This window comes from Diorhabda carinulata, chromosome 8 (genome assembly GCF_026250575.1).
Source record: "Diorhabda carinulata isolate Delta chromosome 8, icDioCari1.1, whole genome shotgun sequence".
Lineage (NCBI taxonomy): Eukaryota > Metazoa > Arthropoda > Insecta > Coleoptera > Chrysomelidae > Diorhabda > Diorhabda carinulata.
In genome coordinates this window covers 12,679,010-12,704,641 of record NC_079467.1, presented here as the reverse complement: position 1 = coordinate 12,704,641, position 25,632 = coordinate 12,679,010, and the positions used below count along the sequence as shown (strand labels likewise).

Below are 25,632 nucleotides of genomic sequence, written 5' to 3'. Positions count from 1 at the left end.
GATAAGAATGATAATTTATTTATCTTCTAGAACTTATTCATTTATAATAAATTTGGTATCAATGGAAGGTGACGATTGATCTCATTCTATAGTATACGAGGATCGAAGCTGGTTGGGATTATGGATTAGGTAATGGTGTATTTATGAAAAAAATACTAAATACGTTAGCAAGTGGAAGATTATTTTATTTTTCTTAGAGTTTCGAAGGTATGTCCTTACAATACTAATGATCGGAGAGAGCTAAATTACCTACTTCCTAAACTTATTGCATTTTGGATTTTATTAGTCATTCTATACATAAACCTATACCTGATTTTATGACCTGTAGCTAGAAAACATTTTTTTCTTTATTTTAGGACATACCAAAATATATTCTTGGACGAGGTTAAAATGTGTTTAACTACATGTTTTGAATTAGAAAACTCTACTTCCAAAGTTATATTAAAATCAATTTTATAAAAGTAAAATATCTTCAAAGAGAAAAATTTTTGTATTAAATATTCTCACAAAACTATTAAAGTAAAATAGCAAATTGTCAATTTCATAACATGGAAGGGGTGAAATTATATAATATATATAATATATATAATTCAAAATATATGTTATGGATACTAATAGGTTTTTTTCTCAAGTTTGTAATTTTTACATATTTCACTGCGGTTTTGTTATAGAACTATTAATATGTTGAATATCAATTACAACAGTTTAAGTTGGTACAACAACAATTTTTTAAATATAGTTTTAGTTATGTCACATTAAAGAATTGTCACTGTTTTGTTAATAATCACTCGACATCTGTGACTTTTTCCACAATAACATAGGTTATTAGCCCAGAAAGCACCGAGATGCCGACGATTTGTTGAAAAAGTGTATTTGTTATTAAAACCGATAAAAGTGAATTTAACCTCAAAATGTCTTCCAAAGTGATTCAATTTGATGGAAAAGCATAGGATCATTGGAAACTTCGTATGGAAATAATTATATAAATAATTATATAAATAATTATATAAATAATTATATAAATAATTATATAAATAATTATATAATAATAATACACCAACAAAATGTAATAGGGTGTATTAAAAAAGGAAATCTAGTACCTGATGATGTGTTTTTAAAAAAAGACAAAAAATGTAAGTCTTTGATAATTAAATGTATTGCTAATTCACAATTGCAGTCTGTGAAAGATAAAACTACCGCAATCAAAATGTGGTATGCTTTACTAAAAGTATTTCAAAGAAAAGGGGTTGTATACCAATTGTATTTAAGATAAAAGTTGTTAACTTTAGAACTAAAGGAAGGTCATAGCTAGAAAATCATTTGAATTTGACGATGTCGTAATAGAGTTAAAAAACGTAGTTTCAAAATTGGTAGAAGCAGACATCGTATGTCATTTGTTATTATCGTTACCAGAAATTTATAATATAATTGTTACCGCTTTTGAGACAATAGAAGCCGAGTAATTGACATAAGACTTTGTTAAATGAACATTACTAGATCATGAAATGAAAAGAAAACATAATAAATTTGAAATCCTTTGATCGACTTCTTTTCCTCTATAATTCTAAAGGAAATGAAAATATCAAAAAACCAGAATCACCTGGAAAATTCAAACAACTCAAGTGTCATCAATGTGGGAGAAATGGACATACAAGATCCGAATGCTGGTTTAGTAAACAAGCACATGAAGCAGAACATTATTCGTCAGGTGAAGAACATGTTCCAATTCTAGCTGCAAGTAAAATTTTCAAGATGATAAAGGTAGATGTGAGATTATTCATTGGTTTATAGACTCTGATGCAAAGAATCATTTGGTAAATGACCGGGAATTTTTAGATAATGTTGAATATTTAAAAACTTCTATGAAAATTTATGTTGCAATATCAGTAGAATTCTTAATAGCCACAAAAATAGGTGATATTATAGTAAAATTGAAGAACTGTGAAACTTATAAAACTGGGAAATAAAAAAATATACTGTATGTCTAAGATCTACTTCATAACTTACTGTCCGTTCAGTGATTAGTTAAACAGGGATCAAAAATTTCATTTGAAAAAGATAAAGCAGAAATACATAAGAATTCTGTGTTGTTAGCTATACAAAGTGAAGAAATAGTACATTATGTTGCTAGGAGTAGAAGGCTACCATTATTGTTGAACCCAGAGACATTTTTACAATACTCTTTTCAAAACTGACAAACATCAAATTAAATAAAAATTAAATGACAGTTCCTGCCTACTTTATTACAACTCCCTTGATAAGACTTTGCTATTGTTTCTCATTATTTTGTCACTAGTACAATAATGAGCGAGACATTTGAGACTTGGTCATTTGGGATATAATATGTCAAAATTGTTTTATTAATAATATAGTAACAAATGTGACTTTTAATCAAAAATGAATGAATGTGAGATTTGTGTTAAAAGTAAAATAACAAAATTGCCTTTTAATAGAACTTCGTTAAAAAAGTAAGAAGACCTTTAGGAACTATACACAGTGATGTATGTGGGCCAAAAATCCATACTACACATGATAATAGAAGGAATTTTGTTACTTTTCTTGATGATTTTCCTCATTTTTGAATGTTTTTAAAGGTGTGAAGCCTATAAATCGGAAAAATTTTTATCAAAAATTTCAATTCTGGTTTGTGCTAAAGGCAAAGAATTTCTAAATGATAATTTTGTGAGTTTTTGCACAACCAAAGACATTCAAATTAAAAATACAATACCATCTACACCACAGTTAAATGGTGTTCCAGAAAGAATTAATCCTCATCTCTTATATAAATCAATCAATCAGAAAAAGCAGAAAAAAAACAATTCCCTGATAGATTTCAAGATTATGAAATGGACGTTGAACATTTAGCCATGAGTGTAGAATTATTTGTTGATAATATTCAATTAGCTTAGAAGAAGCAAGACAAAGAAATGACTATAAGATGTGAAAAAAAACTGTAGCAGAAGAAATTACATCATTGACCAGAAACTACATTTGGTCACTGGAAAATAAACCAGATAATATTTCATTAATTGACAGCAATGGACAACAGAAGAAATTCATTAATATCAAAGGGACTATTTTGAAAATGTTGTAATTATATTTTGAATGTAAGATTGTAATGGATAAAGAATTCCTTTGAACAATACTTTGAATAGAGCTAAACTGATTCCAAGAAACCTGTTCGTGAATTAATAGCATGCTTAATATATGTGACAATAGTTACACGTCCTGATCTAAGTGTTTCTCTTAATTATTTTCAAAGGGAATCCCAAGATATATAAAATCTACAATTAATTTCGAATTATTTTTCGATAAAACAAGTGATACTAAAATATATGCAGTATATGCTGACTCAGATTGGACAGGAGATGAAACTGATAGGAAATCTACCAAAGGATTTCTATTTAAGATGTTTGGAGAAATTTATGATATAATACCAACAAACAACAGTTTCTATTTCTTCAACAGAACCTGAAAGGATAGCTCTGACTGAAGCAGCTTGAGAAGGTATTTGGCTTTCCAATGTATTGAATGATTTTGGTTTTGCAAAGACAATTTTCACTATTTATAAACATAAAAGAATAAAACATCTAGATGTAAAATTTCAGTTCATAGAAGATTTAGTATTAAATAATATTCTATCAGTAGATTATATTAATACCAAAGAACAATATGAGTTGTTTGAAAAACATAGAAATAGTTTGGGTTTAATTTAAATGTTGGCAGGCTAAAATTGTTTTATTTGAGGTGTGTTGAATATCAATTAAAACATTTACCTAAAAAACCTAAACCTAAAACACTAGTACCTAAAACCGAAAACCGAAAACCGAAAACCGAAAACCGAAAACCGAAAACCGAAAACCGAAAACCGAAAACCGAAAACCGAAAACCGAAAACCGAAAACCGAAAACCGAAAACCGAAAACCGAAAACCGAAAACCGAAAACCGAAAACCGAAAACCGAAAACCGAAAACCGAAAACCGAAAACCGAAAACCGAAAACCGAAAACCGAAAACCGAAAACCGAAAACCGAAAACCGAAAACCGAAAACCGAAAACCGAAAACCGAAAACCGAAAACCGAAAACCGAAAACCGAAAACCGAAAACCGAAAACCGAAAACCGAAAACCGAAAACCGAAAACCGAAAACCGAAAACCGAAAACCGAAAACCGAAAACCGAAAACCGAAAACCGAAAACCGAAAACCGAAAACCGAAAACCGAAAACCGAAAACCGAAAACCGAAAACCGAAAATCGAAAACCGAAAACCGAAAACCGAAAACCGAAAACCGAAAACCGAAAACCGAAAACCGAAAACCGAAAACCGAAAACCGAAAACCGAAAACCGAAAACCGAAAACCGAAAACCGAAAACCGAAAACCGAAAACCGAAAACCGAAAACCGAAAACCGAAAACCGAAAACCGAAAACCGAAAACCGAAAACCGAAAACCGAAAACCGAAAACCGAAAACCGAAAACCGAAAACCGAAAACCGAAAACCGAAAACCGAAAACCGAAAACCGAAAACCGAAAACCGAAAACCGAAAACCGAAAACCGAAAACCGAAAACCGAAAACCGAAAACCGAAAATCGAAAACCGAAAACCGAAAACCGAAAACCGAAAACCGAAAACCGAAAACCGAAAACCGAAAACCGAAAACCGAAAACCGAAAACCGAAAACCGAAAACCGAAAACCGAAAACCGAAAACCGAAAACCGAAAACCGAAAACCGAAAACCGAAAACCGAAAACCGAAAACCGAAAACCGAAAACCGAAAACCGAAAACCGAAAACCGAAAACCGAAAACCGAAAACCGAAAACCGAAAACCGAAAACCTAAAACCTAAAACCAAAAACCTAAAACCTAAAACCTAAAACCTCAAACCTAAAACCTAAAACCTCAAACCTAAAACCTTAAAACCTAAAACCTAAAACCTAAAACCTAAAACCTAAAACCTAAAACCTAAAACCTAAAACCTAAAACCTAAAACCTAAAACCTAAAACCTAAAACCTAAAACCTAAAACCTCAAACCTCAAACCTCAAACCTAAAACCCAAAACCTAAAACCTAAAACCTAAAACCTCAAACCTGAAACCTGAAACCTAAAACCTAAAACCTAAAACCTAAAACCTAAAACCTAAAACCTTAAACCTTAAACCTTAAACCTTAAACCTTAAACCTTAAACCTTAAACCTTAAACCTTAAACCTTAAACCTTAAACCTTAAACCTTAAACCTTAAACCTTAAACCTTAAACCTTAAACCTTAAACCTTAAACCTTAAACCTTAAACCTTAAACCTTAAACCTTAAACCTTAAACCTTAAACCTTAAACCTTAAACCTTAAACCTTAAACCTTAAACCTTAATCCTTAAACCTTAAACCTTAAACCTTAAACCTTAAACCTTAAACCTTAAACCTTAAACCTTAAACCTTAAACCTTAATCCTTAAACCTTAAACCTTAAACCTTAAACATTTACCTCATTTACATTTACATAAAACATTTACATTACATAGAAGTTGATACAACTGCATTGACATCCTAGTCAATGTCAATTTTATTAATTAGACTTAGTTGTGTCATGTTAAAGAATTATCATTTTGTTTCGTTAATGATAAAATATAATCACTCAACATCTGTGCCTTTTTTTCACAAAACAAAAGACATATATTTAATATTAATAAAAAGGGATATTACATCTAAACCTAAGAGAACATAATTCTGTGATATATTTCAATATTTAAGAAGTCTTCCATATCATCTTTGTTATAATTATTTTGAAATTTGAGATTTTGTCAAAATTTCAGTTAACCAAATAGTAAGATGTTCAATGGGGTGTTTATTGATGCTAGTATTGCTTTATCTGATAATGTTAGCTTATGAATTTTGGTTAAACAATAGATTTTAGCAGAAAAACCTTCTTCAACATTTTTAAGAATATTTGTATATAAAGAAACTACCTCTAATAAAATAAATACATATTTGGAAGAATTCGACAGTTTCCATTTTTTTGAAATCCCATTGTTGTTTATATATTTGTTTTGGTATAAATTTTTTTTTTCAAATTTTTTTTTGGGTCTTTATCTAGATGATTGGTACTGTATTTAATATTTATTTTTTTGCCACAGATAATTTTTATGTTTAGAAACTAGAAATATTTTGTGCAAAATTGGAATCTCAAGTATTTTACTGTCAGTTGAGTTTTCAACTCATATGGATTTTAATTCATGCAAATTTTTATGGGAAATTTTGTGAATTAATGAAAAAAAATCGGCTTACCAATTTTTTCCAGGCGGAAGGGCCAGGCTTACCTATTTAAAGGGTGTGACTGGGGAATAAAATTTCCCCATCATAACGGAAAACTTTTTTTTTAATTTGCTTATTTTTATGTGAATTTTAAAAATATCGTGGTATGCGTTCCTGAAAACCGGAAATATCGCGCATACCAGTTTTATTGTATAGGGACTCGATTCTCATCAATGGTAATAAGCGTCCATATAGTTATTATCATTCATCTAAACTATCATCATCACATTTATATTTTTCATCCTCTGATTCGTCACATTCTTCATTATTTTCATGTTGACTCAGAATTTCTTTAACTTTTAGTGGTGCCGCTGGGCCGTTATACCACAATGGTTCAAGTTTGATTTTCCGTGAATTGCCGTCCACATTCGGTTGGATCATATGAAATGCATTTTGGTTCCGTAACATTTTGCCACATTTTATTTACGAATATTGTGCGTAGAAGTTTATCATCATCATTTATCAAATTCATCATGCCTTTATAAAATTCTTCTTTGTCACTTGTAATTGCAAAAATAATTCAAATCTTGCGGCATTTACATCACTATTTTGTACATTGTACATTTCATTCGTAATTCTTTGTATTATATCTGTTTTTTCTTTATTATTAATGTCTTATGGATCCGTTAAATGCTCAAAAATATTTTGATACTCTTCTTTTTGTATCAATAAATTGTATGGTTAGGAAAAAAATTTGTAAGCAGATTTTTTTCAATAATTCAGAAAATTTCCTATCGAATAGACCGTTTTTAACGAAATCCGCGATGACGGGAAAATATTTTTGGTTTTTTTTAAATAATTTTTTTTTCATACTTTCGACCAAATAAATCATTTTGTTACTCTAATTAATAGCTGTCGACTTATATAAAAATTTTGCAATTCCGCGATCACGGGTCTTTTGAGATTGCCGGCTCCCGGACTATTTTGTTCCAGCCGAATAAGTAGCATCTTCTTTTATATTCTTTCGATATTTTGAGCTTGACTTTATACCACCATTTTGAATTTTAAACAGCTAATTGACCAGTTCTTGAGATAGATTGAAAGTACCTCATACCTGTAAGTAAATTGTAAGTCTTTGTCAATTAATTTACAAAAACTAGAGTTGTGGGAGTGTGGAAATCAAACACTAAAGTATAGTCTTTTTCATATTTATTTCTAATATATTTTCCGAGCATTCAAATATTTATGTATTCATAATCGGGGACTAAAATTATGGTCTAACAACGATGTAAAAATATGTATAAAAGTATAACAACATTAAAAAAAATTTATATTAACTATCCCAGAATTATGGTGTCCTCAATTTTTTTCTATTAACAAAATTATCATATTCATTAGATTCAACAATCAATACGTGACAGGTGACATAAATTTGTTTATTCTTGTTGTTATTGAATTTTTTTTATAAATTTATAGACATGTTTAGATTACAATAAAGTTATTTAAATCAGTGTATTCATTAATGCACTGATCGATTTGACCAATATATGTTGTTTCTAAAAACAGGCATTTTTTATAATTGTTTTTAGTTGTCAAAACTTTGGCAGATTCATAATCTGTAAAATGATCTTGAAAACGTGACATCATGTCGATAATATTGGCATCACACTAGATCTTAGTAATACATTGCTAAATTTGTATTTTGGTACTTCAATTTATACTTATCAAACATTATGACATTATTTTTTTGAAGTTCCTTCTAAATTCCCAACAAAATATCCCCTATTCCTGTTTCTTAACCAACTTTCGAAATTCTTTGTTTTTTAAACAACCACCATTTTCAAGCATTATTTTCACTAGATCTTTCAGATTCCAGATATTGACATCATTATTAATAATTTTACTTTTAAACTAAATCAAAAGTCTTTTCAATTTATTTTCTTTTCCTATGATTCACTTCATTAAATTATTAATCATTTTTTCAATAGATCATTCCAAAAATATAACTTACTGCTCCTCGATTTATAGTCTTTGATATCGTTTCATATTTATTCTAATAACTGAATTTCTACAACCTAAATTGTCAATTTCCTTCATGTTACTTTTCTTACATTCATTTTAACAAATTGCACATACCTCCTTTTATATAAAATTTTTTTTAATTATTTTCGTTAAAATTATAAAATTTTTCATATTTTCTATAAAAATGCTGACTGGCAGGATAAGACCGATAAAGTTTTTAAGGTTATGTTATGATTAAGTTTTATAATTCTATAATAACATATTTATTATATCTATCTATAATATATATAAGGTATGAATGATTTATCAAATATTTAAAAAAATGTTCATCTGGTATAGTTCTTCCAATTTCAATTGCAGGAGACATTTATGCGAAGATCAATCCATATTTCATAAATACGCACGGCACTCATACCAAATTAAAAAATGAAAAGTAATGTTTACTCCCCGTATGAAATTAAACATCTAACAAATTATCAGTCTACATGGAGTCAACATCTCCATTGTTTACCAATGAAAACATAAATAAATTTTTTTAAATAAATAGAAATATGGCGTTCTTTAGACCATGGGCGAATGAAGACAATGAAATTACACAGTGTAGTGAGAATAAAGACAGGTATGAATTTAATAATAAAGATTTAGATATACAAAAACAGCAAGTTATTTTAAAAATATTCGAATGTTTAAAAAAGGAGAATATTCAGCAATCCGATAATGCAATCATAATAAGAATGCTGAATTAACTAGAGTAAATAAATTTTTCATTTATCGAGAAGTAACGAAAGGGGTTGCTGTGGATCATTCACAGAACCGAAAACCGTGTAAAAAAAACTAAAATTAGTTGACAAAGCTACTCAAAATTTTATACGTAGGACAATTTATAGTTTATGTAAGGATAATAGGGTTGCACCAGTTTAGAAACATTGCGTCAAGTTTTGTCAGCATGTGGTTTTAAATACAAAAAACTGAATAAACAGATGACAATAACCGAATCGTCAAGGATATTTCGAAGGCGACAAGATTATTTGCGTCTGATAAAAGACTAGTTCAAATAGACACATAATTTATCTAGATGGAACATGGTTAGGTTGGGTTGATAATAGTAAAAATTGCTGTTTGAATGGGACATGTTCTATAGGGAAACACATTATAATAGTACAGGCTCAAAGCAAAAAGGATTTCGTGGCTATACTTTATTAATATCTGCCAAAAAAATTAAAAACTGTGCAGCTGATTGTCATGAAGATATGACAGCATAATTATTTGAAAAGTGGTTTAATGAATATCTTTTAAATAACATTCCACCACAGTAATCATTATGACAACGCCTCCTACAACTCCTTAAGATACCAAATAGTAGTAGTAACAAAGCTCAAATTTTAGCATTTATGTCTGAAAAAAATATTCCTATTATACTCTTCTCAGACTACCTCCTTACTATTGCATATTTAATCCTATATGTGGGCAAACAAAAATCAGAATTACGAAAATGTAATCAGTCTCCAGAACTGAATAAAGAGGTTGTAGAACTCGTAAAGAAAGTTCTAGCAGCAAATCCCCAAGAGCTTTGGAAAAAAATTACATAGATAGATAGATTATAAAGTTACTTGGAATTGAAATGTTTTTTTTCTTTTGTTTTATTTGCAAAGAATTTATTTTCCTTTATGGTTTATTGTTTGAAATTTGTTTTTCTAGAAAAACACGAATGGTGTACAAAAAGGGCTCAGTTCACGTCTGGTACCCTGTTTAAACTAAACTCTCTTACAGATAGGTAAATTTGTTTTCTTAGTTCTAAGTAAGACTACAACAAGTACATCTGTCTAAGTAACGGCGTATAATAACAAATACTTTTTTGCATAATATAAAAAGATAATAAATTTATAAAATGAGGTATCTACTCCTACGTTGGATCAAACAAAATTGTCGGCAAGGATTCTTATAATCTGCAACTGTATTGGAAGAACTATAACTCGATAGACCAGGTTTTTCTAACCAGCGCTTGCTCAATAGGCTTTTCTGCATCAATAAAGTAAAAAAACACTAGTAGTATTGTGAACTAAAAAGTTGTGTTTAATTTCAAAATCCAGGTTATATTCGGATACTCTTTTTTTTTTAGAAAAAATCAATTATAGGCAAAAATAGAATTAAATTGCAAATTGAAAAAAGTTTTTGATTCTAATTATATTGTTGCTAATCCTGACCTAATCAATGAACAATTGAAAGCATACATGCCAAATAATTTGATGCATAGAAGAGGAGTCGTGAAGATAGACCCAACGCCATCTCTTGATTTCAATATATTGTATTGAGTAACAAAAACTTTGAGTATGCGAATCACTAATACTTTAAATGAAGGTGATTTAAATTCACATCAAGAAAATACAAAAAATAGATGTAACAGTGTAAATGCTTTAAATCAGTTCAAAAATATGATACATTTAAAACAATCAATCAACAACTAGGATTCAAGAACCACTGATAAGTCTGCGATTCGCTACCCTTGATGTTGTACATCAAATAGTTACGTTAGCAGACACTTTAGGATTAGGCCCATTTGGTAAATCTAATAAATTCTGATTTTTTAGACCCTCCAAAAATTTTAGTAACATAAATGAAAAATATGATATCACATAAAGATTAAAACAATCAGATTTAGTATCTATATATTTAAAATGGACATACCTTTCTTGATAGGGTAGTAAGTACGATTTTGCAATAGAAGGCAGAGAAAGAGGAATTAAATCATATGGAAAAAAAGAAGAAATGTATGTAGATCTTAAAATATCGAAATACCACTGAAACTACTATTAATAGAGGCGGGATACAAAGATCTAGAAACAAATAGAATAAATAATTAAAGGAATTACGTCTTTATTTGACGACTTTTACTCTAAAATATTTGAGGGCTAATGGTCAATATGTCAATGGTCAATATGTGAATAAAAAATAACTGAGAAACCAACGATCAACAAGGTTCACTTCAACATAATGAGAATGTCAGTCATAAAATATGAAGCAGAAACAAAAAGATACGAGGAATAGCAAAGCAAAACTAATGACAGTTTCAGACGATATTCGAAACGCATTTTTGTGTACAAATAAAAAAATTTCTCTTTCGAAAACGTAGCAATGCGCTTTCTTATGGCTAATTTGTTTATCTCTACTATTCGCATAGTACTATTGCCATTCTGATAATTTCAAAATAATGATGGGCAGAAAGAAATTCAACTAAAATACACAAATCAACTGAAATAGCATTCACTCTCTCTCAAATTTGTCACTGTCACGATTGAGTAATATTATTTCATTGTTCTCATTATTATTTTTTTAATATATATTTTACCTTCAAAACAGAGTCTGCCGTATATTTTAATAGATTATACGCACCTCGTTTACCAAAGGAATCATTTCTCATTATATATAGTTTTATTTAACTGACTGATTGCGCTAGAGAGTTGAATGCACCAATCAATTGCTGCAAATACAAGAACTTGTTACTACTTATTGGTCGTGATATAAACTCACACCACGAGATTTGTGGCAGCACCAATAACAACAAAAGAGGCTCTGTTCTTCGCGAATATCTTTCAAGCACCAATCCAGGTATTTTTAGCAGGTGATCCAAAGTGAACTAACTTTAATATATTTTCCGAGCTTTAGAATACTTATTTATCCATCGTCTGGGAAATAATTAATTAAGATTTGCGTTGATTTTTGATATTGTTATATCTTGTAAAAATTTTAAACTCATACATTTCAGAATTCAATATTCAAATTGACGTTGATAGAAATTTTGATTAATTGAAATATTTCAATTAATTCGAAAGCTCGGAAAATATATTAAAGTTAGTCCTCTTTGGTGTTTCCTTGCCACGTTCCCAATAAATATATATGTATATATAGACCTTTTGATATATTAATGCATCTAAATGTTCTTGATTTTAGGTCTTCTGTATTAAAATTAGTTATTTTAATAATTTTTGGAAGAAATGTAAAATTTGACTTTTCGTCTTTATCAAAATATGATATTGACACTGACAATTTGCATATTTATATTAATCAATAGATCAAAATAAGAACAAAATCAAAATAGAAAATGTTCTAATAAGAAAAATTAATTTTTCCTTAGTCCTCATATCTCAAATATATAGCAGTACTTAATAAATCAAATTATTTGTAGTTTTATTAGAATTTACAAAATAGAGCTATGAATTTTAGTTAAATTATTTAGGTCTTTTTCATCATTTTTAGCTTCTTCGTTTTTATGAGTGTGAACTATTTCTAAAAATTCTCTTTTTCGTGTATTAGATTCCGTTCCAAGAATTTTTGAATCTTTATAATTGAATTTATGTTTTTTTTATATTTCATGGTTCGTTAAGTTTTATTTTTTGTCGTATTGATGACCTTTTAGTCTATTTTCTAAATATTCTACAGCCCTATGTAGACAGCGTCACAATCAGTACAAGGCACTTGATATATAATATTACTTCTTTTGTTTTTTGGTGTTTTAGATTTTAATTTAGTGGAATGTATGGATAACGTATTATGTCCTTTATGACTAATATCATTTATTAAAATAAATTAATAGTTGTTGGGGAAGTTCTTGTGCATATGGTAAGGAAAAATGTTTTATATGTTGCTGTTATGTTCTGTTTTTTATTTGATTTATTGAATTATTTATCATTTTTTCCGGATAATTACTTTTTTTCAATGCAGTTTTGCAAAGCTTCTAAATTCAGGATCTGATAATTGGATACATCTATCAACCAAACCTACTATCACTGATCTTTTTTGTGACTGGCTGACATGAATTTAAATTCAAATATTTTGAGGACCAAGTTGCTTTCGTATACCATTCTGTTCTTATGTTATTGTTAATTTTATATAATGTGACATCAAGAAACTTTGGTACGGCAGTAATGCAATCATCTACATATCGGAAAAAGAATGGAATATCAAGTTTGCTAAGGACAGTTTCCTCAAGATCTTCCATCACTAATTGTGCTATAACACTTGAAACGGGAACTCCCTTATCACAACCATCAACTTGTTTGTATATTTCATTTTCATATTTGAAGTACATTGTTGTTAGTGTGAGTTATATAGTTTTTATAAATTCGTTTCGAGGTATTTCTGTATATTCTGCCCAATTTTTTATCAATATATCTTTCACAACATAAATATATATATATATATATATATATATATATATATATATATATATATATATATATATATATATATATATTTATATATATAGAATTTATTTTGGTACAAAACAAAATGTTTTTCAAAATATTATTCAAATAATTAGATAATTTTCCATCTCATCTAATGACGAAAAAGAAATGTTGTAAGTGACCTACATTTGATATAATTATACAAATTAGCAACTTCATATTATATTATAATAATGACCGAAATACTATGAAATGCCAATATTTTTACTTATTTTAAACACCAATTTTTAATCAAAAGAGACTTAAATTACGTTTAATTATCAACAAAAACACATTAAAAGATCAAATGAGAAATGAAACAAATTTCTAATAGCATGGATAAAATAACGCCAACCTCACTTAACTTGTATACGGAAATGATGCTGAACATAAACTGACTAATTAAGAAAACAATTTTCAAAAAATCGCGAAATATAAAAATAGAAGAATTTTTCTACAGAGATGCACGAAAGATAAGTTGATACCTCACGTTTTATTTAGGTTTATTTTTAAAATAAATATACATATACACTTCTATCACCAAATCAACTATTCTAACAAGGAAATTACGAAATAAATTGGAAGGCACTACAATTAAAATAGGTTAATTCATTCCTAGGAATCATTTTTTAAAAGTTGCAAATAAATAATATTGAGAAAATTAATAACCTAATATTGACAAATCAACCTATTAATAGAGATACAGATGAAATAAATGGAAAAGAATTTAACTGATACTGAAATACCAATACCAAATTACCTGTATCTTGCAATGTTGAATATAGCCCTAGTGATCTTACTAATTTTAGAAATAACTCGAGGAACATAAAACAACAGAGTTGTATCAAATTCCGAAATATGACTAAAATCAAAGAGTGAATTAAATAAAACAAACATCTTAAAATTTTGAAAACTGATAAATTTAATAAAACTGTTATGATGAAATCAGAATATTATAATAATAAAATGATGAAATTATTAAACGGTAGAATGATTCCCAAAAAACAAGACCCAAGACGCGTTCAGGATATAGATAGTGGACATGGTTCTAAAAATGAGCTACAGACTTCCTCAGCTAACGGCTATCGCTGCGTGACGCCATATAGGGATAATAGGATATAGGGACCCCACTAACCCTTCTCCACCAGCTCTTAGTGTTTTTAGGGCGACGCAAGTCAATGTGCCTACGACTACAAAAGCCGGCCGGATTGTCTAGGAAGCGCATGAATTTTATTACTCAGTTGGATTCCTTATTTTTGCTCTCCTACGCTCCTGCGCTCAGAGCAACAAAAATGGATCTGACCTACCGATACGCCATTCGCCGTGATTTTGTTGAGAGGTACCTAGAACTGATGCACTTAAAAGAACAGAGAATAACTGACCAGAGAAGAAGTATTGTGAAGAACAATGTGCTCCTGCACCTATCTTGCATCAAATACGAAAGTCCTTCTAGATATTCACAGAACAGATGATCATCTCACAACGTAAGTTGCATATGGTTCACACGGTGAAACCCACGGGAGTGGCGGAGAAAAGGATGGTATAATTACAGACAATGAGAATACTCCCAATTTTGACAATAAAACTTAACCAAATAGCTTCGATGAAGTAACGCTCGAAATGCGCAAGATATTAGCAGAATTAGAGGGCACAAACCCTATACGTCGTCCAAAATTACCCAAATTGAGGACGCTAGAAAGCTCTAATAATTCAGGAGTAGAGCCATTAATAGGAAGTCTCTGAAACCACTACAATACGCTCGAGAAGCTTCATTTACTCATTTATTGTGCAGCTGTTGCTCATAAAGTTCCATACCAAAATATCAACAAAAAACCCTGGCGACAATGGCGCCTACAACAATCCATCGATACTGTTAGACGTAATTCAAAATACTAACAACTGGAAAACACCGAGAGTTGATAATATCCAAAATTTCAAAGTATGCACAAAGAGTTAGCGAAACAATTGACCCACCTTCTACACAACCCAGATGACATACTAACGTTTCTATTACAGGGCTTCACTCATTTGCTCTCAAAGAGCTCCCATACGGATGACCCCACTCAGTACAGTATAAATAACTGAATTTATAGGCATTAAGGATACAAAGAACAACTTGCTGTACACTCTGTGATACTCGTACTTCAACAGGCACAGAAAGATCACCGGAATATACATACTTCTTTCGTGGTTTAAAAGAAAGCATTTGATAATGTACCTCATTCCTGGTTTGAGTAGATTTACAAAGTCCAGCCAACTATTGTAATTTTCTATTTGAAAACGATGGAAGGATGGCGAACAAAGCTACATCTGCAAATCCGTCCCATCTTCTCTAAATGGACGATATCAAGCAATTGAGCTGCAAATCAGTCACCTTCTCGATATAACACATCGATTCTCCACTTATATACGTACGTAGTTTGGACTGTTTAAACGCAAGGCTTTACAGATCTACAGGTATTGCCATGAATGGAAAGGTGTAACTACCCAAAGGAGATATCGTAGAGGCAATAGAAAACGGCGAAACCTACAAATACCTGGAAATTCAAGAGGCTTACTTATTGAACCACAAACAGGCGAAAGCTAGAATCCAGGGTCAATACACCAAAAGAATGAAGTCACTTATTAAATGCCACTTTCAACGTTCTCTTTTGAAATCCTGAATTGGATGAAAAAACAGCTAGAGGGTATTCATAGGTTGACACTATTGGCGCAACATAACCGAGAAAAAAGGGTGGAAGAGACTTAATCGACTTCGTTAACCTACGCTCTCGACAAGTAATTAAACTACGTGAATTCAATCACAGGAAATCTGAAACCTTACACCTACATCTGATTATATCCGATGCAGATAAGGATTACTCACTTCTGAAACTGTCCTCGACAGAATCAGTTTACAAGTTAGAGCTAGATACTCAGAAGATAGAGGAATGTTCACACACAGCTTCTAACAAATAGTTAACTAGCGGAAACCTATTCCCAGGGTCTGAGGGCTCCATGATAGCTATGCAAGGTCAAGTTCAACATATCATCAAACTAATGAAATTTGCAATATCATCCACCACAAACCGGCCAACAAGCTTGTTCTTCTAAATACCCATACTCCGTACTACAGAACCATCCGTAACCGAAGGTTCTCGAAAATGACAATTTCAGACTCTACTACGATAGGTTAATTATCACCGATAGACAAACATGTGACGAATAACAGATCTGTCATCGTGGTGGCTTATGAAGAAGTAAATTCAGTCCTTGTCCTCGACCTAACAATACCGAACACACACAACATTCTCAACAAACACCGAAAGAAACTGACCAAGTATGCGGATTTCGCAATTGAGATTAGACAAATGTAGCACAGCGAAAGACCCTGCACTATAGCATCGCCAAACTGTGATATTAAATACTTGCCAGACAGTGCGCAAGTTTATTATGTGAACTATACTTTATATCCGGGATAGGTAAATGATACCGGTTATGCGTTGAGTAGTGCATAAGTCATTCGCATAATAATAAAAAAGAAACTGAAGCACTTAATATGGACTGTCAAGACCAATTCATTGCCACAAATTACAAGGCAACTAAACTAACGGAAAATAACAGACGAAACATGCAGATTATGTCGAACATTCATTTAAACGATCTATCTTAGCTAAACGAGTATACTTTCGAAGACACAACAACAATGCAAAACATTGAAGTTGACGTAAAGGGATTTCAACATAATCTCAAGTAAATACAGAAGAAGTTACAATAATGTGAGACAAACAAGTATACACTGACGTGGTACTAGCAAACAACCGGACTTTATAATAACGGATAAGAAAAGAAGTGTCTATTGAGAGATGTAAGGAAGTCCCGGTAAAACACTACCGCGTATAAATACAGAAAAATAGTACGGAAAGTGCTATTAAAAATTCACAGAGTACATCAAAAGAAGTAACATCCTTGAACACAGTTAGTAAACCGTATTATCAGAGCAACCTTAGTACAGTTAAGTAAAAAAGAATAAAAATAATAATAACAGTTGACTAGAAACCAGCAGTGATTGAGTTAATGACCAAAGTATTCTTTTATTTATATTTCAATCATTTGTTTTTTGTCTTCAGCTTTTATCTCTTTGGTAAATTTCCAAAGAGTGGGCAGAGTGACGCGTTGGAATCAACCCAAAGGGGTGATTGCATTGATAGGTAGGTATTTTCATTTATGACATGACTCTGAATGGAGTATATACCTTACACCCTAATTCATCTACCTGGTTATGTAACCAAAGGTTATCTATTTCATTGCGAAACCGGGTGTTGATTAAAACGTGCACCCACTAGTGTTGTGCAGAAAGTCTATTGACATCAAAGTATTTATATTGGTATAAATGGAAATAAACCTGATAAAAAAAGGTTCAGTATTCTATAAATAACTAATTGCTCTCAAAATTGATATTTCTGAGAATTTGTATATTCACGACGTGAATTTTCTCAGAGTAAAACAAATAAATGCGTATTTATTTACGTAATACTTATATTCACTCGTCATACTGATCCCTCTAACCTTTTATCGCACATTTTAATTAAAATGGAACTTCCCACAAATCTATCTATAGATATATAATTACGAATATTTAGCAACAAGTTATTTTAACGATAAAGACAAAAATCAACAATTAATTGACGGCTGAAAAGTTAGTAACGTATTAACAATTAAAACCGCTATGGGAACTTTGTACACATCAAAATATCCAACAATGGAATGAGAAGGATAAGATAATAAAGTTAACAAAACTAATTTATAGATAAAACAAGAAATAATGGTAAATCACGTAGTAATATAGGTATTAGTATTACTTCGTCAAAGAAAATGAAGATGAAAGATTAGAGAAAAATACAAGACAATTTAAGACTAATAGTAGTAATAAGAAATATAATATGAGTAAACAAAGCAAATAGAAACGAACAGATCACTTTAAACGATATGAGATCATTTAATCCAGGTGTTCCAGTAGGATAGAGGGAGTAAGAAGGAATTTGAATGATAATGTGAAGTATCGAGGCAATTTTATTTTTAACTACAAAATACAACAAAAGAGAAAAATTCTGACAAATCAATGGACAATACACTCAAGTATCAAATTTTGGAAGATAAGTCCACATTGCAATCGAATTTAATGAATTTTTATGGATAGATGTACATGTATATCGCCGTTAGGTGTGATTATTTGCCCTAAATACATAATTGTTTTCTTCAAAAATTCTGATTATCAAGCTAAACTTTCAAATCTATCAAATACAGATTTTAATGTTTCTAGACGTTCCTTTAGGGATGTGCTATATATTAAAATATCGTCTTAATAAACTTTGCAAGTCTCGTTAATCAAACCTCGTAGTGAGTTATCTATGAAGTATTGGAAAGTTGATGGACCATTTTTAAGTCCGAAAATCATACATTTGAAGTGAAGATGTTCTTATGGGGTGCTGAAGGCAATTTTGTCGAAATCTTGCGCGTCAATTTCTATTTAACGAAATCCGCTAGCAAGATCAAGAGTTGCGAAATAATTTGCTTTACCTAGATTATCTAATATTTCATGTATTCGTGGATTGGGATATCGATTTTGAATAGTCTTGTTATTCAGTTTTCTATAGTCAATAACAAGTCGCCATCCAATTTTTTGGAACAATCCATATTGGTGAGGATAAGGGGTATGTGGAAGGTACAATGATACTTTTATTTAACATTTTCTGATTTGTCTGTTTACTTCTTCTCTATGGATTTCAGGAAGTCTGTAAGATTTCGTGTATGTAGATGTATTGAAAGTCAAGTTGATTTTATGTTTTATTTGCTGAGTGGTATTCCGTGGCATTATAAGATGTCTCTATAATAATTTTAGCATAAATTTCTGATAGCTTCATGAATAATTGTCAAGACCGTATCAGATTCGCTTTCTTATTTATCAACAAAATTCGCTTAAGTGGATGTATAATTTAGATTTTAAAAGGTTCATTAATATTTAATTGCACTGGATTCTCATTGTTAGTTATAATTGTAGTTATAGCAAAATTATTATCAATATTTACTAAAGTTCTAGGTATTTCTAAGCCATTTCCTAAATTTTTACATAATGAAGTATACTTACACCATTTGTTTCGGTTACCGGAATTTTAACAATTTGAATTTTTTATTGTATTATTATTTATATTCGAATCAAAAACTAATTGATGCTGTTGATCTAATTTGTTTTTAGTGAACATACATGCCTGCATTCGATCGTTTTATCAAATCTACCCCAATTATACCATCATATTTATGGCTAAATTTAAACAAATAAAATTTATGAGATTCTTTTAGATTAAAAATTTTGAATAACGGAATGTAAGCTATTTCATTATGATAGGAAATTCCATTTACTGTTTGTATATTAAAAGGTTCTTCAAAAATGCAGTGTATGTAAAATTTGTATGTCAACTCAGGTTTGATAAGGGATTGGGTACTTCTCGTGTCGACTAAAAATTTAGTATTACTTTCTTGAATTTTGATGTACCTTAAAATAGCTTTTAAAACGTTAACTAGTATTACGTCTGGTTGTGGGAATGTGAATTGTCTGGAAAATCCTGAATTGCATTTTGCGGATCGTTGTAAGGGAACATATCTTGGTTGTTTGTTACATTATTGTTAATATGTATGTAATGTTAATTCTCGTAATCACAGGATTATTGAGATTCGGGTTCAGAGAAATATGGGTTAATGTTATTTGTTGGGATATTCAAATGAACTTCAAATCTCAATATTATTGTTTATATGTTGATTTATATTATCAACTGTGTAAATCTCATTAGATATGCATATAGGTTAGGGATGAAATATAGTAGTGCCTAATGATGTTTTCATAGGTTCTGGTTTATAGTGTGAATTATAAGGTCTACTGGTTTGTTGTCTAGGAATATTTTGACTATGAGAATCTGGTTGATGACATTGGTTTTGGAATGTCGGTTGACGGTTTTGCTTCGGGTCGTGCCACAAACTTCCACTCTCGTTGAACTTTTCTAACTTGTTGCATAATATACTATTGCAATGGTGCGGAACACTATCTTGCCTATACCATATTATATTAGCAGGAACTTGGAGTTTTGCTCCTCCAGCAGGATCATGATGTAAGTTTATTAAAGCTAGCACGACAATATTTTGGATCAGTTTTAAATATTTATCTCCATTCAAGTTATTATTAATGAAAAAAGGACCGACGATATATGCTCCAACAATTCATGATCAAACATTATAATATAATTACATATGTAGGTTTTCAAGAAACTCAAGCTTTTCATCACTTAATGCATTGGTAGCTCCCTTTTTTTCTGTCTTAGATTTTTAAAAGTAGAAAACATTTTTCTGATATTACAAGTTGTTAAGGCTGTTAAGTTTAAAACAAAAATAAACAAATTTTTTTCACAAAATCTTATCAATAAAAAGGAATGATGGAATTATTTTCTCAATATCAAGAGCTAGATGGGAAATAAGTATTCGATATAATGTAGCGAAATTGTGAAATAAAATAATTTTCATTGTCGCGATTTTAATTTTAGTCATAAATCTGAAAACACTTGATATTTCCGTATAGTTTTAGATAGGTATAGGATATTTTACATGAATTCTGTTCAGAATTTTCGAATCCAAAAAATAAATATTATACAGGGGATTGCATTTTAAATAAGAAAGCCGTGTTTAAAAATACAAATAGAAGTGCTCAAGTATTTATTAACAAATTTATTCATTTTGGCTGTTCTACATCGTATATTATATAATTGAAGATAATCTATCTCTCTTCAATAATTCAATTCAGATATTATTTGTAGCAATGGAAATAAAAAAAATACGCTGTGATAATAATGATAAATTGAATGGATTGTCGCCTCTGACGTAATATAATTATAGTATATAGCTATAATTAGCTTGATTATGGCAATTCTTGCAAAAACTCTAGATAATATAATTGAAATGATTATAGTTTTGAAAACTATTTTTATAATACGATGTTTAGTTTGTAATTTGCAAGGCAATGGAATTTCTCCATATTTAAATAGATAAATTCCTTTATATTAAAGGTTATGGCAAGCAATTGGAGTAAAAGTATTAATCTTTTTGTTATAACAAATTTATGTGTTCACGATCCAAGATTACCTCTTCTAGTTCTAGTATTTGCCTTGTTATTGAAGGTTATTCGTGATTACTCACATATTTGCTAAATTCCTTTCTCATGTTATGGTCAGAAATGATTTCTCATTATCTTTTGACCACTTTTCTTATCATTTGTTCCTCTCATTCCAATTCCAGATGAATAGTAGACAAAATAATGTTTCAATAGGAGATGACGAGTCCTTTCTATCAATTACGGAACACTTAAGAAAAGTAATTTCATCCTCATTATTTAGAAGTAGAGAATAGGGTAATGAATAAGTAACTTTATTTTTTAAAGTTCTATTAACATTTATTCATAGAGATGCCGTGCACGCATCGAAAACTACTGACCTTTCGGTTTATATTTCGATGCAATTATGATTTGTGCAGCAGACCTATAGCAGCAATAGACGAAGCAAGGATCAATAATGTATATTCGACTTCAATTGACATTGTCGACAAAAAATATTGTATAGATCAGGTTCAACGATAAGTCCATATATAAATTAAAACTGAGCTGAGACGTACGCCAAGGGAATGCATTCTCACCAAATTTCTCTACCGCAACATGGGAATATGCCTTTAAGAAGCTGAACTAAGAACTGTAAAGTGAATGTGAACAGTTCTTGCTTAAGTCACCTGTGAATTGCAGAAGACTTGCTATTAAGAAGTCAAGATCCACAACGTACTTATCAACATTTTTATGTTCCATAAGAAAATATAGAATTGATAGTTTGTATTTTCAAATCTAAGTGTTGAGCGTCGACAGCTAACGACATCGACATCGCAAACATTTCGAGTACGTATACCTGGCCTACACTATGAAATTGAAAAAAGAATATTAGACTACCGAAGGCTGAATTAGGCTATTGGAGTATATGGAATTATTTTTGTGAGAATCGCTGGAATGCATTAAAGTGAGCCAATTATGAAGCAAGAAATATTACCCTCTTAAGATGGAAACTGCATTGGAGGCCAAAAGAATCCCTAAGAAGTGTATTGAAGATGCACCACTATAAATAACTTTGAAAATGAGAGACAGGACAATTACTTAAGATGGCCTTCATATAGAAGTACATGGCAAGTGGCTAACATGATTGATTATAACCTCCACAATAATTTGGAGTTTGATCATTTATTTCAAAAATCAATGATTTTATGGAAATAGTTGATTTCAAAACGTTCACTGTCAATACTTGAGTACTACTCTTTTCCGTTAGTCGAGTCCATTTATGCACAAACCGAGGACCTAGAATATTTTTATAAGTTTTCTAGAATAGTTTCAAAATACAGGTTGATTAATTAGTGAAATAACGTTAAGTTCCAGATAAGATATCTACTTGGAAATTTGAGGGGTTAGAATCATAATTTGTCTTCCTATTTCAAAATTAAACACAATCTCACAGGGTGCTCCAGAATGCTGTACCATATCAAAGTTACAGTTTTCCATAAAAATCGTAATAAGTTCAATACCCTGTACGATATAAGTGAAATTTAGGACTGGAAATCTGTTGAGATCAAAACATTCGAATAGTAAAAATTCTGGTAAATCATTCATCTCGTTAATATCCATTGAATCTGATACGATACACAGTAAATAAAAATTATAATACCTTAGTTTCTTGGTTTATTCGAATTAATCACCCTGAATTTTATATGAGTATCGAAAACATACTTCGTTTTTTATCGAGCATTCTCTATACCACATATCATTAGTTCTTGAGATTTGTTGATTTTTCCGTACAAACCAATGATTATGTACCTATATCTAATCATTTAATAATTAATTGTGAGTTGGCTATGATTTATTTTTCAATAACTGATAATTAGCGGTTTGTTGCATACTGGTATTTTGAAGAATTTGAACTAGGGCAAAAATAAATTTCTCTAGTGATGAAATGTTTGATATGATCTGGATAATGGAAGAATGCAATAAAAACGCATTACTATCAGTAAGAGTATACAATGAACGTTTCCCTGAAAATGCCGCAACCTTCAAAGCAAGTATGGTACAGTTAATTATGAAAATCATGAACGATTAAAAGCTTCTGTAACAGAAGAAAATGGAATTAATGTTTTACTGACAGTTACTGAAAAACCCATACAAGCCAGATTTAATAAAAAAAGTTATGTTAACTGGACAAACTTTCACTACTATTCATCAACTAATCTATATCACATAGTGTCACACAGTCAAACTAGATTGTCTTTGAATGTGTGGGCAGATATTGTTAATGAATATGTTGTAGGACTATATTTTTTTGAAGAACATTTGAATCTGAGGTGTATTCAGTTTTTCTAGTATACCTCTTTTATTGGATGAAGTCCTACTTCGTACACGTCAAAGGAGGTGATTTTTCCATGATGGTGCACCTGTTTATCCTAATCAATCAATTAATGGTGAGCTATAGACTATTTCATGGAAGATGGATTGTAAGAAATGGACCAGTACAGTGGCCATTAAGGTAACCAAGTTTCAATGAAATGCAGTCATTTTTCATTTTCGTTTCGGTAAGTTTCTATAAGAATGATTTGTAATGTGAGTAAATCTTCCAATTATCTCTTTCAAGCATGCATAGATAGAGGTCATTCAAAAACACATATTATGACAATCAAGACGTGTACGTATATTGTAGTAATATGATAGTTTTTCATTGTTTAGCTCCTGTGATTTATTTGAAATTTACTCTTTTTTCATTGTATTTGAAATTCAACCTCTACAGTACCAAACAGCAATGATAAAATGTCATTTTTGACAAATAAATTATAGCCAACTCACAACTAATTGTTAAATGATCAGATACAGGTACATAATCATTGTTTTCCACAAAAAAAATCAAAATATCTCAAGAGCTAATAATTTGTGGTATAGACTTAAAAAAAGTGTATTGGCAGTACTTTTCCATACTCATATAAAATACATGGTGATTTGTTTGACAAAACCGAGAAAATAATGTATTAGTATGTAGATTCACTCGGATGAATAATTTACTACAATTTTTACTACTATTCGCTTTGGTCTCAACACTTCTTCACTCTTGAAATTCACTTACATTGTGCGATAGACTATTTTATTTAAAAAAAAAAAAAGAATGTAACTTTGATTTGGCACATCATTCAGGAACACACTGTAAAATTGGGAATAATTTTCAAATGTTTCGATTTTATATATCGAAGGATAAATGATATACTGAACTTTACATTTTTTTGTCCGAAGATCACGAGCTTTTTGGAGAAAGGGTTCATTATATTTAATTCTATTCTCCAATCGTAGTATTTTCAACTTAACCACTATGATGGAAATAAGTATAAATCAAAATAGCATTCAACTTTGCATAGTCACTGCTCTCTAATGTTTTTTATTCTTTACAAATGTAACAATAGCAAATCAATCAGCAAAAAAGCTTCTTAAGCAGATTTATAAACAACAATCTGCTTTGGAAACGTATAACATTGTATTCAAATTTGAATATTCAACATAGTTGTCATTCACCATCTGATTCGGAAGATGAATGCTCGTTAAACTTGTTAGCATTGGTGATATTTTATATCACCAACGGTGCGCATTTCTGGATAAGTGATTCAATAAACAAATTTTGCACGAATGAATGCTGGGAGTTACCAAATTTGAGACTTTATAGGAGTGGTAGAACAAAAATGTTTTCAAGCTTGGTATGTGATAAGTATAAAAATTTCATTTTTATTTCACTTTAACTATCTTTATTTGATAAATTGATAAAGACTGAAGTAAGTCGAAACGTCAATTTCATCAATCTTTCAAAAATTCTAAAAAAAAACTAATTTTAAAACAGAAGAAACCTAACATTAAGAAGCATTAACATATCAAAAAGTTTAAGAAATAAAAAATTAAAGAAATCTATTAATATTCCAATTGAAGTTGCATAGCCGTGTCATGTGTTGTCCAGACCGTCTCTGATTACGTTTTAATTAAAAATATAATCCTTTCTTAATATAAATG

General features: G+C 30.3%; 1 protein-coding gene across 12 annotated transcripts in view; it reads right to left on the bottom strand.

The window, feature by feature from the left end:
• The window catches only part of LOC130897076 (neurobeachin), a 735,983-nt gene that overhangs the window by 578,256 nt on the left and 132,095 nt on the right, over positions 1 to 25,632 (bottom strand). Inside the window, exon 1 of one of the 12 annotated variants that reach the window (XM_057805660.1) lies at positions 14,251 to 14,265. The exons of the other annotated variants lie outside the window; for them this stretch is intronic. The gene's annotated coding sequence lies outside the window, so the exon portion shown is untranslated. Of the gene's footprint in view, positions 1 to 14,250; positions 14,266 to 25,632 lie in introns of those variants that run through there. 12 annotated transcript variants of the gene reach the window in all.